Genomic DNA, 7,823 nt, shown 5'->3' with positions numbered 1-7,823 from the left:
ATTCCTAAAATATCTATAAATCCTTAGTACATGTTATTAAGGTGCCTATAGTAAAGTGACGACAGTTCATAATTTACAACTGTCTGTTAATGTTTGTTCATGTTTAACCCTACATCATTTTATGTTGAAGATGTTGTGTTGCATTGTGGGTAATCCTCAGTACAGAGGAACTCCATACTGAGGGTAAGATGGTCTCCTGTTTGCTCAGGCACAAACAAATTAATTACAAACATCTAAGGTTCATATAAGTGGCCAGATATGCACTCATGTTTACATAGTGTTATTCAGTAACATTCGTTTTTGTATGACATGGTATCATATGACATTGTTTATTTAATTGTTTGGAAAACGGTTAGCATGTTAGCTAGCTGTTAGCTGTGCTGTGTAGCCTGTGTTACATGAGAATTCACTGACACTCCATGTAAGTGAATTCTCAAAAACGAATGTTACTGAATAACACTATGTAAACATGAGTGCATATCTGGCCACTTATATGAAGCATAGATGTTTGTAATTAATTTGTTTGTGCCTGAGCAAACAGGAGACCATCTTACCCTCAGTATGGAGTTCCTCTGTACTGAGGATTACCCACAATGCAACACAACATCTTCAACATAAAATTATGTAGGGTTAAACATGAACAAACATTAACAGACAGTTGTAAATTATGAACCCTACATAATTTTATGTTGAAGATGTTGTGTTGCATTGTGGGTAATCCTCAGTACAGAGGAACTCCATACTGAGGGTAAGATGGTCTCCTGTTTGCTCAGGCACAAACAAATTAATTACAAACATCTATGCTTCATATAAGTGGCCAGATATGCACTCATGTTTACATAGTGTTATTCAGTAACATTCGTTTTTGAAAATTCACTTACATGGAGTGTCAGTGAATTATCATGTAACACAGGCTACACAGCACAGCTAACAGCTGTGCTAACAGCTAGCTAACATGCTAACCGTTTTTCAAACAATTAAATAAACAATGTCATATGATACCATGTCATACAAAAACAAATGTTACTGAATAACACTATGTAAACATGAGTGCATATCTGGCCACTTATATGAAGCTTAGATGTTTGTAATTAATTTGTTTGTGCCTGAGCAAACAGGAGACCATCTTACCCTCAGTATGGAGTTCCTCTGTACTGAGGATTACCCACAAAGCAACACAACATCTTCAACATAAAATGATGTAGGGTTAAACATGAACAAACATTAACAGACAGTTGTAAATGATGAACTGTCATCACTTTACTATAGGGACCTTAATAACATGTACTAAGGATTTATATACGTTTTAGGAATGTTTTACAAAGCATATGTTAAACATGAACAAACATTAACAGACAGTTGTAAATTATGAACTGTCGTCACTTTACTATAGGGACCTTAATAACATGTACTAAAGATTTATATATGTTTTAGGAATGTTTTACAAAGCATATGTTAAACATGAACAAACATTAACAGACAGTTGTAAATTATGAACTGTCGTCACTTTACTATAGGGACCTTAATAACATGTACTAAGGATTTATATATGTTTTAGGAATGTTTTACAAAGCATATGTTAAACATGAACAAACATTAACAGACAGTTGTAAATTATGAACTGTCGTCACTTTACTATAGGGACCTTAATAACATGTACTAAGGATTTATATATGTTTTAGGAATGTTTTACAAAGCATATGTTAAACATGAACAAACATTAACAGACAGTTGTAAATGATGAACTGTCGTCACTTTCATCATCATCGGCGGTCACTCGTATCCGAGTATGACTGTCCTCCTCCACTTAATAACATGTACTAAGGATTTATAGATATTTTAGGAATGTTTTACAAAGTATATGTTAAACATGAACAAACACATTTCCCAAATATACAAATAGCTTGTATATATTATATAACATCAGTTACAAATGATTTAATAATCATTTACAGATGTATTATACATGGCTTATTCATGAATAGTTTTACTACTTACTAATACTTTATAGATTATTTGTAAATTTGTTATAAAGGTTTTAGTAATCATTTACAAATGTAAACAAGCAGGTTGTTAATGATTTGTTAATAGTCTACAAACTGCTTATAAACGTTTATAAATGCTTTATCATGGGGTCATTACAAATGATTTAATAATCATTTACAGATGTATATAAATGGCTTATTAATGAATAGTTTACTACTTACTAATACCTTATAAATTATTTGTAACCATAGTTATAACGGTTTCAATAAATCATTTACGAATGTCAACAAACAGGTTAATAATGATTTGTTAATAGTCTACAAACTGCTTATAAATGTTTATAAATGCTTTATAACGGGTCATTATTGTAAAGTGCTACCAAACATAGATGAACTGATCCTGCACGGCTTTCATGTTTGACATGTCTTTAGAGATCCACTCTGACAACATTCCCTTCCTCAAGGCTCCACTGGGAAGCTAAGAACAGTCATCAATGGCAGCAAACATATGAAATAAATCATTTTTCACTGCCAGCTTCACGCTCAGAAGGGAATATTACAACTCTTCATCGTGGTCAGCGAGACCAAACACTTTAGAAACTCATCTCTCAAGTTGAAAACTATAGAAATGATCCCTGAAAGTATAGTCTTAACATAAAAGTGAGTGGAAACAACTAGTGATTCATGTGAATGTCACTTAGAGTAATGGTTGGCAATGGTCACTATACTGTCAGTGAGAAATCCTGAAAAAGCATTTCAACGTGATTTGTCCACACAAGATGTGAACAAACAGGCCACATCTCAGTTCTGTGCATAACATGTGTAATGTGTAATAGCTCTGAACATACTACTAGCAATCAGTCCATTCATTGTGCATTATTACCGTATGACTACTCTCAAAGGCTACGATTAATATATAATGTTTAACCACATTACACAACTCATCCATTCTATGTTTAAAACAGGGTTAAAAACTTTCACGTTGCACAATGGGTAAATTACATTTGTACAATGTCAACCAGAAGATCAATAAATTCATTATCTGTTAGGCCGTCTACTTTTAAGTACCATCATCATCATGGGACATAGGGCCCGACTTTACAGTAAGCTTCTACCATCATGATGGGTCGCTGTTCCCCCTCCAACTTACCCCATTGTCAACTGTATTTAGTTATATTTTCACACTTTCTTTGGCATTGCAAACATATGCTTTCTCATGCCAATGAAGCTCATTTGAATTTAATTGGATAATGATAATACACTTTATGTGTATGCTATAGCATGTTTCATGACAGCAGCCCAGATTACTTTACATTAAAACATAGATGAACTGATCCTGCACGGCTTTCATGTTTGACATGTCTTTAGAGATCCACTCTGACAACATTCCCTTCCTCAACGCTCCACTGGGAAGCTAAGAAGAGTCATCAATGGCAGCAAACATATGAAATAAATCATTTTTCACTGCCAGCTTCACGCTCAGAAGGGAATATTACAACTCTTCATCGTGGTCAGCGAGACCAAACACTGTAGAAACTCATCTCTCAAGTTGAAAACTATAGAAATGATCCCTGAAAGTATAGTCTTAACATGAAAGTGAGTGGAAACAACTAGTGATTCATGTGAATGTCACTTAGAGTAATGGTTGGCAATGGTCACTATACTGTCAGTGAGAAATCCTGAAAAAGCATTTCAACGTGATTTGTCCACACAAGATGTGAACAAACAGGCCACATCTCAGTTCTGTGCATAACATGTGTAATAGCTCTGAACATACTACTAGCAATCAGTCCATTCATTGTGCATTATTACCGTATGACTACTCTCAAAGGCTACGATTAATATATCATGTTTAACCACATTACACAACTCATCCATTCTATGTTTAAAACAGGGTTAAAACCTTTCACGTTGCACAATGGGTAAATTACATTTGTACAATGTCAACCAGAAGATCAATAAATTCATTATCTGTTAGGCCGTCTACTTTTAAGTACCATCATCATGGGACATAGGGCCCGACTTTACAGTAAGCTTCTACCATCATGATGGGTCGCTGTTCCCCCTCCAACTTACCCCATTGTCAACTGTATTTAGTTATATTTTCACACTTTCTTTGGCATTGCAAACATATGCTTTCTCATGCCAATGAAGCTCATTTGAATTTAATTGGATAATGACAATACACTTTATGTGTATGCTATAGCATGTTTCATGACAGCAGCCCAGATTACTTTACATTAAAACATAGATGAACTGATCCTGCACGGCTTTCATGTTTGACATGTCTTTAGAGATCCACTCTGACAACATTCCCTTCCTCAAGGCTCCACTGGGAAGCTAAGAACAGTCATTAATGGCAGCAAACATATGAAATAAATCATTTTTCACTGCCAGCTTCACGCTCTGAAGGGAATATTACAACTCTTCATCGTGGTCAGCGAGACCAAACACTTTAGAAACTCATCTCTCAAGTTGAAAACTATAGAAATGATCCCTGAAAGTATAGTCTTAACATAAAAGTGAGTGGAAACAACTAGTGATTCATGTGAATGTCACTTAGAGTAATGGTTGGCAATGGTCACTATACTGTCAGTGAGAAATCCTGAAAAAGCATTTCAACGTGATTTGTCCACACAAGATGTGAACAAACAGGCCACATCTCAGTTCTGTGCATAACATGTGTAATAGCTCTGAACATACTACTAGCAATCAGTCCATTCATTGTGCATTATTACCGTATGACTACTCTCAAAGGCTACGATTAATATATCATGTTTAACCACATTACACAACTCATCCATTCTATGTTTAAAACAGGGTTAAAACCTTTCACGTTGCACAATGGGTAAATTACATTTGTACAATGTCAACCAGAAGATCAATAAATTCATTATCTGTTAGGCCGTCTACTTTTAAGTACCATCATCATGGGACATAGGGCCCGACTTTACAGTAAGCTTCTACCATCATGATGGGTCGCTGTTCCCCCTCCAACTTACCCCATTGTCAACTGTATTTAGTTATATTTTCACACTTTCTTTGGCATTGCAAACATATGCTTTCTCATGCCAATGAAGCTCATTTGAATTTTATTGGATAATGACAATACACTTTATGTGTATGCTATAGCATGTTTCATGACAGCAGCCCAGATTACTTTACATTAAAACATAGATGAACTGATCCTGCACGGCTTTCATGTTTGACATGTCTTTAGAGATCCACTCTGACAACATTCCCTTCCTCAAGGCTCCACTGGGAAGCTAAGAACAGTCATCAATGGCAGCAAACATATGAAATAAATCATTTTTCACTGCCAGCTTCACGCTCAGAAGGGAATATTACAACTCTTCATCGTGGTCAGCGAGACCAAACACTTTAGAAACTCATCTCTCAAGTTGAAAACTATAGAAATGATCCCTGAAAGTATAGTCTTAACATAAAAGTGAGTGGAAACAACTAGTGATTCATGTGAATGTCACTTAGAGTAATGGTTGGCAATGGTCACTATACTGTCAGTGAGAAATCCTGAAAAAGCATTTCAACGTGATTTGTCCACACAAGATGTGAACAAACAGGCCACATCTCAGTTCTGTGCATAACATGTGTAATGTGTAATAGCTCTGAACATACTACTAGCAATCAGTCCATTCATTGTGCATTATTACCGTATGACTACTCTCAAAGGCTACGATTAATATATAATGTTTAACCACATTACACAACTCATCCATTCTATGTTTAAAACAGGGTTAAAAACTTTCACGTTGCACAATGGGTAAATTACATTTGTACAATGTCAACCAGAAGATCAATAAATTCATTATCTGTTAGACCGTCTACTTTTAAGTACCATCATCATCATGGGACATAGGGCCCGACTTTACAGTAAGCTTCTACCATCATGATGGGTCGCTGTTCCCCCTCCAACTTACCCCATTGTCAACTGTATTTAGTTATATTTTCACACTTTCTTTGGCATTGCAAACATATGCTTTCTCATGCCAATGAAGCTCATTTGAATTTAATTGGATAATGATAATACACTTTATGTGTATGCTATAGCATGTTTCATGACAGCAGCCCAGATTACTTTACATTAAAACATAGATGAACTGATCCTGCACGGCTTTCATGTTTGACATGTCTTTAGAGATCCACTCTGACAACATTCCCTTCCTCAACGCTCCACTGGGAAGCTAAGAACAGTCATCAATGGCAGCAAACATATGAAATAAATCATTTTTCACTGCCAGCTTCACGCTCAGAAGGGAATATTACAACTCTTCATCGTGGTCAGCGAGACCAAACACTTTAGAAACTCATCTCTCAAGTTGAAAACTATAGAAATGATCCCTGAAAGTATAGTCTTATGGGTAGATTTTGAAGGTGCGTTTTACCAATGGAAATACATAAATTGGCCTCGCTCTGCGCACATTCGTATTATGAAAGGCATATCGGCCCGTGTTGAACGCACTGACCCGTGTTGAACGCACACACATTATGGCTTACCGCGGTCCTGAATATTTTAGCATTGTGGGAGTGTCCATATGTTAATTGGACACAGCATTACGCAGCACGCATTCAACTCATTCCTTCGTCGTGACTTGAATGAAATAAAATATAATAAACGTTATTTTACTGGTGTTTTTTCAATAGAAACAAATAAAGAGCGTGTGTAGGCTACTGTGTGCAAGTGCAACAGTGCATATACATGCATGCACTAGGCTATATTTCTTCCGTGTCGGGATGGTGATTGAGCTCTTCAAGTTCACAGCCCGTTTGGTCTTTCATAAAAAAACGTTGATATTAGCCTATAAACACTCATGGTTCTCTCATTTCTCAACCGTTTTATTAAATGTAAAAATCTCCATATTCCTTAGGAATCTTGCTTTCATTCGCTGTATGGTACATGGTTCTATCGTTATCGAATTAATTAATTACGCATGGATTGGCAATTTGCCAATATGCTGCTATCTACTCGCAATTCCATTCCGATCTGAAAGGTGGGTCTGTTCTTTTGAGGCATAAAGGTGACAGCATGCAGTGCAATAGGAATAATTAACCCAAATGTGACAAAGGCATGTCATGTCTTCTATGGTGCCAGCCTGAAGAAATGTCATACCACGACCCCCAAAGTGCGCATTCCGTATGTGACATCAGCTGACTGGTAAAGAGAATAGTACGGACATGTTGATTGGGTACGTCTCAAACACGCCTTAAACACACCAATGACTAATTCAAGGCCGTTTTGCGCACTCCGCGGGGTGTCAAAAGCGCTTCTTAAAGGGATTGTGACATTTAAAACACATTTTTGTAGATTTTTGGGCTTTTTTGGCTTTTCTTGACATCAATTTCACCAAAAAAAAACGAAGTTTGAACATTCAGTGTATTCTCTGCTGTCTGGACTTTTGTGAATAATTATGCAAAAATGTCTCATCTGGTTGGACGGCAGGGATATACGTAGATCCCTGCTAAACCTCCGCCCCCTCCCCTCTGCTACCTGCCTAGCCTCTCCTCTCTTCCCCGCCCCTCTCCTCTCCTCCCCCTATTGCCTCTCCTCCCTGGTTCCTCATTGTGATCGCGACTTTGATTCTTTGTAATACTTACTAATAATGGCTTCTAGAGAAAAATCTGCAATCTGCTCTGTTGTTGGCTGTGTCAATCAACACAAGTCCTTACACGCGATACCAACTGTCCTAGATGAAGACTCACGCTCTAGGTGGATGAATTTTATTTTTGACAGTGACGTTCCTACGAACTTTCCAAAGAAGCGCATCTTAGTTTGCGCCCATCATTTCACCCCAGAAATTTTTTCAAATCTCGGTCAATTTA

The sequence above is a fragment of the Protomyctophum parallelum genome (assembly GCF_964188405.1).
Source record: "Protomyctophum parallelum genome assembly, chromosome: 21".
Taxonomy (NCBI): domain Eukaryota; kingdom Metazoa; phylum Chordata; class Actinopteri; order Myctophiformes; family Myctophidae; genus Protomyctophum; species Protomyctophum parallelum.
This window is presented reverse-complemented; position numbering follows the sequence as displayed.